The sequence below is a fragment of the Accipiter gentilis genome, chromosome 31 (assembly GCF_929443795.1).
Source record: "Accipiter gentilis chromosome 31, bAccGen1.1, whole genome shotgun sequence".
Lineage (NCBI taxonomy): Eukaryota > Metazoa > Chordata > Aves > Accipitriformes > Accipitridae > Astur > Astur gentilis.
In genome coordinates, this window is record NC_064910.1 from 15,093,849 (window position 1) to 15,106,789 (window position 12,941).

Here is a 12,941-nt window from a genome sequence, read left to right on the forward strand (position 1 = left end):
TGTCATTGAGGACTTAGGGTTAAAAGCCCCCAACTTTCTAAACCATTGCTGAATTGTTATAATACATGATAAACAGCTAATCACTCTAAAAGAGCTGGGTGGGAAAATGTTTTTTCTGTTTAAAAGAGAGTCCTGAGAATTTAGAAATTTTCTCATTGCACATCATAAATTTTCAAAACAAACTGGTGACAAAACAAAGCGCAAGACTGTAAAGAGACTGACTCTTCACTTCTACACTGAAAGGTCAATGTTTAAAAGTGGAATTAGCAGTGGAAAGATATTTTCTTTTTTTCCTACAAGTCCCCTTTATAGTCTCCTCTAAACAGCTGCTTTTAAGGGCATACAGAAAAACGTTGCTTGTTAAGTTGTAGGTCAGAGATTATGTGTTCTCTTGCAATACTAAATGGAGTTATTAGGAGAAAGGCTAAACATTCAGTGGAAGATAAACACGCCTAAGTTTGGATGTTTACACGTGAGCATGCCAAAGTGCCTAGCAAAGTCAAAGGATACCTAAGCGATACACTTAATTGGGTTTAGAGCAGAATTCAGCTATTAGGCACTCAGTACAGTTGCCCATGCGTAGCAAGCTAGTGTCTGAATACAGAAATCTGGGATGCCTAAGATATCCTGCCAACCCCCAGCTGCTGCCACAGAAGAGCAGGTCTCCCACCAGTTTTGTGTCACATCTGGCAGACTTGTGTAGATGTCCTGGCTGCTGTAGGACATAGCTCTGGACACACATCTGTGGGCCATAGCATTGAACCCAAGATGTTTGCTTAAGAGAAAGGTGAATTATCCTCTCGTCGCCATTGACTTTATTGGTTAGGGATGGGATTCAGTTGATATTTATATCATCGTTTGAAATTCTCTAGGGAGTCTAAGACACCTGCACAAAAATCTAAGGTATCTGGCTGGAAGACACAAGACTTACGGAGGTCATGCACCCTTTTGAGCAGCAACTGGTGACCAGGCAGAACACCTGCAACATATAAAAAGATTGAATCTTTTCCTAGATCTCTTGATTGTAATAGCAGCATAGATGGGTAATATAAAAGTGACACCTGAATTTAGGTGTCTTAGCGTTGATCTGAATTCCTCTCAAAGTGAGACAGGAAAGTATGCAGTTATGTGATTTACCATAGTGTCCGTCTACTGGTGTACGTGGCATTATCATGGCTTCATGCTGATCCTTCCTGCCATCACTGACTGCTAATGTTGGGGCTATTCAGGCTCTCTATCATATAATTGCTGAAGCTCTGTTATAGCTCTGATATCTGTGTGTCATACTAGTGGCAGTTAGAGTAATAACAGAAATTATACATCTAAAAAGGATTTAAGCTGTAGATATTCTGGAATATGTTGGTGCTGGCAAGAAAATCAGAACTCAAACCTGAGAAGTGTCAGAGAAATTAGAGAAAAGTCAAATTTAAAACTATAGAACAACCTGAAAATTGTTGATAATATAATAGGTAGTGTAGAAATGAAAGAGGTGACAGGTAATAATTATAAGAAAGTTAGAATTTTAAAAGGAAGTGCCATACCTTTGACCACTGTACATTAGCATGACTGTTATGCACTGTTTTTCAAGATAAGGTCAGGCCAACCGTCCAGCAAAAGCTAATTATTTAGTAATTTAGGAATTTTGGGGGTTTAAATTTGTGAAATTGCTAATGCATAAAAACCACCTATAAGTCTGTGCATCCATTTTTAATCCCCATAATGCACAAATTCAGATACAGAACTCCACATTTCACTAAGGTATGAATGTTACGGTGGACTACTGGTACTTTTTACACACCTGCCTCCTTAAATTTATCCAAAAGCTACTTATTTCAAACTTCTTACTCTCGCCACACCCCTAGTTTCATAAATTTTGTGTATCTTACATGTTGAATGTAAGCTATATTTAAGTTTCAGCATGTAGCTCCTCTAAATGATTTTTTCTCAGTTTTTCATAATTAGCCTTCACTTGCCTGTTGTCTGCCTGTTCATCTCTCATTCGTGTCACTTTAGCCTTTTTTCCCAGTCTGATGTCATCCTTCCCCTACCACTGGAATGATCATCTATGTCTGATATGTCCCTCAAGCCCATTTTCTTTGAGAATTCTCTCAGCCATTTTCTCCTTAATAATGATCAACCTGTTCTATCTGCACAATTTTTTTGTTATATATCATCTTTGTTATGCCTTTTGGACAGTCTAACCTATGTATGTCATGGTACAGCTTGTGACATGACTGTATTAGGCCTCAGTCATTAAAAAAAAAAAAAAAAAAAAAGAAAACTGGAGACTGTTATTTAATGTCTTAGTAGTTCCGGTTCTAATCAATCCATTTGTTTTAAGAAGAAAAAGGAGCTGTTCACAGTATATATAGCTGTAAGACCCTCATTCAAAAATATGGGTTTTTCCAAATGAAAAGATATGTTCCTGTTTCACCTATGTCTAACTTCAGAGAAGGATCTTTTGGTCTCTTCCGCAATGATGGAATATCACAAACACCTATGATGGATCAAAACAATGTTTTCCTTATTTTATAGGTGTTAACAATTCCATTTACTCCTGCAAGTTAACACAAACCCAGCCTTCCAAAGCTTTAAACAAAAGGACAGTTCTCAAAACACCTTCCAAAGCAATTAAATGCTATATTCAAAGGTACTTGCAAAAAACGCTAAGCAAACAACTACTTTCTTATACCCTGTATTACATTTTTCAAATCCAAGTTGACCTTAAATTTCAATGCAGTATTATGATTGCAAACAGAGCTATTATACTATTTACAATACTTACCCAGACAGAATACACGATCTTCAGAGCCTGAGAAATTTAAAAAATTCCTTGCCAAGTCACTGCTGGCATAAAAACCTATCCTAAAAAAAAAGTAAAAAATAAAGACTGCTATTTATGATGATAATGAGCAGAGGTTTTGACAATAATGTCAAATGTTTCACATCTGAAATAAAATAAAAATTTCAGTAATCCCTCTTTTAAAACAAATTCAATTGTACAGTACTGTTGTTATGCAAATTAGCTCTATTAAAAGCACCATTGGCAAGCTTCAGGTGTTTGCTACTCCAATACAAAATCTTAATATATTAAAGAAGTGAAAAATATTTCTATTATGTGCCTTTATGTCTTATAAGTTCACAGTGTGGTAAAGGCAAAAAAAAACCCCAAAAAACATTCAAAGGCATTCTAATTTGAAACAATATAACCTTTTTTTCAGTTTTAAGAACATTAAGACCAGGATATGAAGAAAATAAATTGCAAAACACAAATAATTTATAGTGGTTGCAGAAATCTGATTCCTTGACATTCAGTTTTGTGTATGAGATAACACACATATTATGACTGAAGAAACATCCCAGGACAGTTATGAAATATTTAGGGCTTAGGAACATTGTTTGCATCTCTCCACAGCTAATACAAGCTTAATTGTAAGACAGCTTCTTCAATTCAAAAGGCAAAATTCTTAAATATAGATATTACATATATAAATGTAGAATATTAATATATTCTATAAAACACAATGAAGGAGTTTTTATATAATTTGAAAGTAAGTTTTTGGCACTACAAATATGGTAGAGTAGTAATTATTTTAATCAGGTCCCAGAGATGATCTGAGCATTGTTTCAGGAGCCAGAACATCATAGCGTTTAAAATTTCTAAATAAAATGCGCCATGCAGAGACTGCTCATCCCAACACCCCAGTCCTCTATTCAAGATTTTTCTCTAAAAGGAGTTTGACTTTTTACATGCATAAATAGTACAGATAAAGTTTCAGCAGTATGATCCAGAACCTGTGTACTACTCTTGGCCTTTAAGCTACACTTAGTTACCCTGGATTTCAAGAACTATTTATTATGAAAAATTTTATAAAGCAATAAATGGCTTTTACAGATGACTACATCAGAGCAAAGCAGATAATCACAAAACAGGTTTATACCGAGTACATCTAAAAGCCATGAACATTGTAATAAGACATCAAAAAAGAAAATTCAATGAACATGAAAATCTGCCACGATTGTTTCCCTGTCTTTGAAAGCAGTGTTCAAAAAGCAAATCATCATTCAACAGAATGGCCTGTGTGGAAACCGCTTTGTATGACAAATCAGAGAGAAAGGGTGCTGGCAAGAGTGGAAACAGGACAGAGACTCCGTTCTCATCAAAATCTTGTTTGGTAGAAAATGGGCCTTGTTTTCAGGGGTGGGGTGTAGAATAATCTGTAATACTGAAGTTATGAAAAACTCAAGGATTTGTGGTTTTTTTTTTTTCACGAGGAGAAAACTACATTTCTATGTCATAGTTGCTAAACGGCTACTTTGAGTTTAATAGTATATTCTCCCAGAAAAAAGCCAGTGCACAATAATATGAGACTGCATACCAGCAACTGTGCTCCATGTATTAACCTGATCATTTCATCAATTATTTCATATTTTCCAAAAGCTTCAAAAAATAAGCTACCGAAGATTAAAAGTTAGAAGCGGTCCCACCACAGCAAGAAATTTTTAAAACCCCAGAGAAGTGAGTTGCCATCTAATTCTTGAATGAGAAGGGGGTTAATTTTTTTGCAAATATAAGGCTTTAAAAAAAGCAACAGGAAATTCCAACCTTCCCTAAAAAGTTTCTGATGCATTCCCAGAACTCCAGCAATTATTAACGTTTTGATAGTAAGTCTGTAAAGGGAAATATTGGAAAGATTAATTATGACACTAAATTGGTATCCAGTTATGTGCCATCACTTTTACTGTCACTTAAAAGAAGTGAAAACTAGCAATTTTCATTCTCATACTTCAAGAAAAAGAAAGACTTTAAGGCATTTTGTTAAAAGTATTCTACCACTATGTATAATGCAACTTCTTTATGGGATGATATTATCTTGCACGGGATCACATACAAGGAGCGAAGAAAATTACCATTAGAGGTCTGAGTAGCTGATGAATTGTGTTAAATTGGATAAGATTTAGCAATAATGTTTGTATAAAGAAAATGAACTGTTTACTTTTGGTTGAGAACTCAACTAGCAGCATTTGTCCTCTGATAAAGAATGTCATCTGCAGAGCTGTTACTAAATAATCATAGGATCATATACTTTGGTCTGTAACTATGAAGACAGATTGCATGAAAAGCATCTTACTGCCATTGTTTCTTTACTGCACTACTTTCTTCTCTGAGGTCATAGCAACTTCTTCCTCCATCTGCCACTGTTTATATTGGATTCATATTATTGAATGTCCAATTTGAAAACAAAAGCATTGTAAAATAAGTGCTAATTCTACTTGAATAACTGAAATTCAGTCTTCTTTCCTTCTATGAAATTGTGTAGAAAGAACATATAAGAGAATATTTTCCAATAGAACATCCTCAGGTAAGATTTCTGTTTCAATATTATTCATGATTCTACATTATCCAACAAACTTCTTGTGAATAAAGATTATTTTCTACACTCATATAGCTTTGATCAGGTCAGAAGTCATAAGGAAACTTACTGTGCATTTTTATTCTCAGCAATGCTATTTTTTATATGCTTTTTTGTTTTAATCCATTTTTGGAAGCTGCTAATCTTCAGTGGAAAATCTGACACTCAAATAGACAAACCTTTGTTCTTTTCTTCAATAATAGTTAAGAAACATTACAGTGCAACAAACACCTACTGTGGAGGAGCAAGATTATTTTGAACTGTTCTTGAAACTCAGCAGTTCCAAATGCACACACTGAGCAAATTCTAAATAAGGTTGACAGAGTGGAGAAAGGTCTGCAAAGATTATCGGTCTGATGACCTTGTTTACAGTTTGCTTTCATCCCAAAATGTCTGTGATACATGGAGTTAGTAATACAATATAATAGTTTGCCCTTATGCAGCAGTTTTCATCTGAGGTGTCAAAGAAGTTTACCAATATACAATTCATCTCTGTAACATTGCTTCAGTAAATCCTGTTCCACCCAATTACATAAGGTGAACTGAGGCATATAAGAATATCTGCTTTGCAGACACAAAGAATGGAAAATGCATGAAGGAGATCAAGGATGTATTCCTGCCTTTAAAATCACTATCAACTATATCTGAACTATTCAAAAGAGGTATTCATCTGTGCCTTTTTATTATGTATGTATCTGTCTCCTGCAGGAAACTCTGCAACATACCTGGGCAAGCTAATTTGCCCATTAACTACAGTTTATTAGGAGGTTTCACTTAAATGTTTGCAGCATCCTCATATTGGTGTCAGTGCTCTGTGGCCCAGGGTATGGTGGACCCTGTGCCGAGTCCCACGGGGTGATCAGACGAATGTCTACAAGTGGTGACCCCGACGTGATTGGACATCGGCGGATTACGCGGGGCGTAATCGAAGGCCTGGCCAGGCATGGAAGGAGTCCTGAAGGTGTTGGACTCGTGCTCTAGAGAGGTAAAAATCCCTATGGGACAAAAAGAAGCGAAAGCTTGCCTAGAGCGGCTCCTGAAAGAGGAAGCGATAGAGCGCCCGGGGGACATATTGTCTCCTGAGTGCTGGCCGAAATGCACCGCGGCTTTAGCGGAACGGGCTATGGCGACGCAGCATGGTCCGGAGTTAAAGACGTGGGGGCGGATTAGGGCGATTTTCAGGAAAGTGCGGGAGGAGGGCTTAACATGGAAGGAAGCAAAGAGATTGATGCACGCGCAGGCGGATCGGGGTGTGCAGGCGGATGGGGAGGCGCGGACAGAAGGGCTGACGGAGGTAGCGGAGCAGACACCTCTGGTGCTCCCAGTGCAGCCGTCGGCACTGGCCGAACCACCGGGATACCCTTGGGAGGAGTTTGAACGGGAGCGTGAACGGGCGAGAGAGGAGGAGCGGGAGAAAGAGCGACAGTTAATTCAGGAGGCAGAGGAACCCGTGGCTGAGCAAAGGAGACGGGAGAAGGAGAGGCAGAGACTAGAGGAGGCGGAGAGGGCTGTGATGAGGGGATCAGAAAAGGAGCAGGTAGAGGAGGGAGCGGTTCCCCTGTATGATCCGGAGGATTGGGTGCCGGGACGTGTTTTGCGAACCGCGCCACAAGCTCACCCTAAGATGGCGCCGACATCCGCCTTCTCCCCGGATGTCTCTCCGGAGGTCGGGAGAGGCGGAGCACGGCCAAAGGAAGGAGGAAGGAAAGTCAGGACACCCCCTCTTACGCGCGTAGCGGAAGAGGAAGAGAGTGGGCCGGACTCAATCGAGGGGTCGGCTCAACGGTTAGAGGAGGCGTGGCAACTGGTGGGCGGACACCGCTGTCGTCCGCCGCACGCAGCGGTAAAACAAAAGGCTATCTCCGACTGTAAGGCGCAGTCGGCAGCAGCCAGTGAAACGGCAACGCCTATGTCTTTAATACCTGTGCCCGGCCCAGCTACAGATCCGCTGCAGATGTTGCAGCGAGTAGTAGAGGAGATACAGGAGCAGGTGAAGCAACAGCGGCAGCTGCTACAAGCAGCTGGGGAACAGAAAGGAGTTCCCGATTCACCAAAGATCACGTTGCCAGACTGGAAAATTGTAGCAAAGGAATGTGTTATGGACGGCATACGCTTTGAAGGACCCCCTTTAGTTTGCCCAGTCCGAGCTGGTCCAGGTGGTGTAGGGGTGGAGTGGTCTCCGTTAGATAGCAAGCTTTTGCAACAAGTGAAGAAGACCGTGGATGAATACGGCTTAGGACATCCCATGACAGGCTCTCTTTTAGATGTGGTTTTTTCAGGTTCACTGACTCCCTGGGATTCGCGACAGTTTTGCAGTATGATTTTGACTCCCATTTTTTTTTTTTGATTTAGAAAGAAGCTTGGACAAACAGATTACAAGCAGCACTAGTTGAGACCCAACAAGAAAGACCCAGAAACAGGAAAGTGGGAAGGTGGGAGGCGCTTGGTGACACAGGGAAGAGGGTATACTGCAGTACAATCGTCAGAGCACCCAGACTCACGTGTGCGCTGGGTGCCGTCACGGTGGTTGAAACCAGACCTCAGTCAATAACGATTTGTTGTGAGTTATTTTGCAGGATGCCGTTCAGAAGATCATCTGAGTACCTGCACTGTGGTCGTTGTGACCCTTGGGTACTTGTCAAGTATGACCGCTGTGGACAACAACTCTGGAGACGCACCAGCCGAACATCAAAATGGTGTGACCGATGTTTTGAACACCGCAGATCCACTTTACAGCAACCGCTGTGTGTACCCCATAAGCAGGGGACTATGATATGCTTTTAGACAAAGCCAATCAATTACAGGAGGCAGGTGACAGTGGCTTGACAATCTCCTCTCGTCGACCTGGCAATGGCTCCTGTCTTTGATTGACTGAAAAACGTTGACCCTATTTGGAATCCTTTTGGTGGTGGTTATTATGGTTTGTTGTGGGATACCAGCACTGACTGTTTGCGTGCGGAAACTCTTTATACAGAGTGCGGGTACCCACCAGTACACGAATTACCATGAGGTGGTGGGATCACTTATAGCTGTAACGCCAGTTTGTACCGTCGGTCATCCGCCATAGTGAGGGGGGACTTGTAGGGATTGGCGCTCGGAAGATCTCGCGATGTACGGAAAGAGAAGGGTTAAGGGAGGCGGGATGACCGACAGACAGTATATAAGGGCGTGACGCAGTTGAATAAACGCCATTTGCAGCATCCTCATATTGGTGTCAGTGCTCTGTGGCCCAGGGTATGGTGGACCCTGTGCCGAGTCCCACGGGGTGATCAGACGAATGTCTACAAATGTTGAAATTAAATACCGCTTGGAGTGATTGATTTCAATGGCAACTTCTATCTTCTTCAAACATGGAAAATAATTAATTCCTCCTATTTTAACAGCTCTTCCGTTTATTTAAAACCTATTAGGTCTTATTTTGGTCTTTTGTTTCCTAAGCTTCCATTGATTATGCTTTTCATTTTCCTAAAGACATTTTCAAATTGTTGGCCTTCATCCTTCTTCAGGTATTCAGTCCAGTCTTGATACAGTATATATTTTGCAGTAATATTTGTATATGTATATATCAGCTGAATATTTGTTTCTTCACAACAGCATGATATTGCTAATGCTGCAAATGACCATAACCACTATCTCATTTTCTATTACAAAGACCCCAGCAACATCTCAGTAATAACTACTCTGAGAGTTACCCAGTTTTATACTCTTTTAGAAGTTTCATCTAAAATATGTTTCTGTAAATTTCATATCTTACAACATGTATGAGAAACACTGTCAAAATCCTAATAAATTAAAAATATAAAGTATGTATTTCTTCGCAGTTTCCTGAAAACCCTGTTGTGTTTTTTGTAGAAGGAAATTGTTTGACATTGTTTTATGTTACTCAGGTTCTTGTTATCTGTCCTTTATATCTTTTCTAAAATAGGCACTAGGTTTATCCTTCTGTATTCCTTTTTTTCTCTTTGAATTCTTCCTGATAACTGTTATTATTTTATTTAGTTCTCTTAGTACCCAAGGGTGAATTAATCATGTTAAGATGATTTGAGGTCTTTAAACTTACCAGAGCACTTTATTACAATTTTTTGTATGTACAGTTCAGATCCCCCCTCTGTTTTAGTTATCTGATCACAGTTGAAAGGAGTCTCAAGAAAAGTAAAAACTGATTCAACTTTTCAGCCATTCAGCATAATCTTCAATAGCTTTGCTTCTTCACTGGGTAATGAACTCTCTCTTTTGTTGTTTTTGGGGTTTTTTTTCTAATACACTAAGAATACCATTTTGATTCTCTTGTAATGTCCTTGGCTTGAGGTATTTCATTTTGTGCCTCAGCTTTTCTGATTTAGCTAATATTTTGCTACTGCTCAATTAGTAATTCTTAGCCTTTCATTACTTTTATGTAGCAATTCTATTCCTTTAGTAATTTAGCCTACTATGTAATTTCTGTGTACCTTTTTTTTTTTAGTTTAAGGTCAAGATCCTACACTTTACTCCATTTAATCTCATTACACTTCCTGTAATTCTTCTTCACAGCAATTCTTTGTCTTTGTGTCCCTAATATTGTTTTGTTAAGGAATCACCGGTTCTCTAAACCATCTTATTCCTTAGACTTCCTTCCTATAAGACCTTGCTTCCCAGAGCTCCTTTGAGTCTACAGAGTCTATTGTCCATTGTCATTAGTCTGCTTCTGCTTTCTTTCCTTTCCAAGGATCAGGAATTGTTTTATTTCAAAATTATTCTCATCCAGGTTACTACTACTTTCAAATTTCCAGAATTTCTCCCTAATGATTTCAGTTAAGCCTATAAAAAACTTATTTTTAGCTTCCATTTCTCCTTTCAGTATGTCATTCATTCATTTTGAGCCCCAGAGTCTGGTTATATCTACATACACAGAAATACTCCCAGAAATGTCCAAGATGCATTTGTTCAGCTGAATAGATCTTCAGTCTCCACTCAGCATGACTCATTTGTGTAAATGAAAGAACTGATGCTTCTCTTTAAGATGTCCTCAAGTAATCCACCAGGCCTTTAGTTAGTTGTCCTGTTATTTCTGCCATTTCTTTACAGGTGTCTTGGACACCCTTGGGCACTATTTTGTATTGCAAGAGGTGCTTATCTATGAGGGACTGAATTAATATATCATTACATTGTCTAGATCTCCAGTAACAACAGTGGGATTGCAGGGACCTAGCTCATCTACTACTTAATCGTGTGCTGATAACTACATTATAAATGCCTAAGTGTATAAGTCTCATCCATTGCGGCCCAATGCACAATTCAGCTGCAGAAACATAAGTAATCCATCTTGTATTGTTTCTGGTGCCCTTGCCTGCTGACCTTCAGCTGCTGCCTCAAGAGGGCCGGGTAGTTCCTATGTCATGTCTACCAGTTCGATGATGCTATCTCAGATATAGCAGGGTGCCTTCAATGGCACTAGATACTAGATAGTTTGGGAGATTAATTTATTCCTAAAATTAAGTGAGATAAATCTCTCCATAAGTCTTCATCACACCAGCTAAGTTCTGATATTGATTATGTATTAAGGATTCTACTTCTTCCTGCAACTGTTCCTCAGGCTTTTTTATTGGTAAATAAAGAGCTAAGGTTGGCAGCAAATTTACTGACTATCCCTTGTCTTCCTCATCTGCATAGTAATATCACTATTCCTCTTGGCTATTAGATCTTTGTCCAGATTTCTGTTGGTTTTATTCTGGTATTTCCTTATCTCATAGAATTTGTTGTTATCACTTCACTGGGTTCATCTGCATTTCTGAATGGTGCAGCACAAAAAGGGAATGACAAGTGTTAGATTGGTGCTAGATAGTCTTAGATCCATTATGGTTCTAGCATCATGTGTAATAATTGCATATTTACTAGCAGCAAAATCTACAACAGTTGCCAGTTGTCTGTAAAATGCAAAGGGACACCTGTATAGGTGGCTGATGAAAAATAGATTTCCATGTAGCCTCACAGATGGCCTTGCCATTACTACCAGCATCAGATCATCTTTGGTTGCTGATGTTGCTACAGACCCCTAAATTAGCTATGTACGTAGTGCTCCAAAATTTCCTTTGTATTGATGAAGCACTAATATTTTCCAATGTTTCTCAGACTGGCTTCTTGCTCTGATTGTGCTCCAGCTCACCTCTTCAGAGAATCTACCACCAAAGACTAGGTATGCCAGACTTTTTTTAACCCACTCTTCCAGGGACTGGCTGGCTTGAAAATGTAGGCTGCGGTCCTTATAAATCCAGAAGAATCCAGGCAAAGGCAGCAAGGCTTGGGTGTAACCCTCACAAATGTAGTTAGAAGGCTAGATAGGAGACGAGGTCCTGATTTTACCGCACACATTTAAATCTCCTGCTATGAATTCTGTTTGCAGTTCCTCTCCTCTGGTTTCTGCTAATTCATTCTCGGTTGGTTTTAAACCTTCTTCTCTGGATCAGATCTCTTCTGTCATGGAGGACAATGCCCAGAAAGCATTTCAGTGCATCACAAGCAGACTCAACTTGTTAGCAATGTGCCATCTTAGGGACTGGGAACGGTCTAGATGTAGGAGCAGAGAGGACCGTATATTAATTTACCGTGAGAAGCAGAGCAGAAGGTATAGCTGCATCGGTGTAGGCATAGTTGAAGAGGCAATAAGTGCCTTTTTCTATTTTGGTGGTATATTCAAAACCAGAAATGCTCCTCCTTAGATGTTAGCAATTAATTAAAGCATAATGCATTTTAGGCAAGTGATACACAAGGGATATAAATTTTTCTCTAATTTAATTTCATCAGTTTATCAAAAAGCTGCAATTTTATTTTCCAATAAGGGAAGAGTGTTCTCCCCTGTTGATTAACTTTTCTTTATGGCAGATAATGTATTGCTTCTGTTGAAAAAAAAAGCCATACCTGGGTGTTAATGTAATCTTCACCATGTTCTTTGAAGTAATCAAGTGGGTTTTGTTGGGGTTTTTTTTGCAGACAGCTGCTCAGAAAATTATTCACAGAACATACTTAAATTTCCAGTTTCCTATCCTCTTTATGCTTCAGGTTGCTATATGTCAATAGATGATATACTATACAAGTCCATACTTAAAATTACTTTCTGCTAATGAAAGCAGAAGAGGTGTGCAAATGTAAATATTATGAGCTAAATTCCCTTCTGCAATTGTGTTGAGAAATTTTAATCTGATTGAGGTGAAAAATAGACCTATAAAGTTTGAAAGAGTGAAGTAGTGTTTCCTATGTAACAGCTAATATTCATAAATGTATCAGGAACGTAAGAATCCAGATTGGAATTTTTTGCCAGTAACTACTTCTGTCCTGACTTGTACATGAAAAATAGCTCAGAGAACAAAGTGAAAATAACACTTTTTTTTTTTTTTTTCTTAAACCACTCTACTGCAAACACACATAGTACAAATTAACTCAAATTCTTCTCTCACTCCTATTTAACCAGCCTTGCTGAATCTCATTGGTGTTAATCATAGCTTTTTGGACATCAGCAGAAAATAGGGAATGTGAGGGTGAAAAAAATGACAG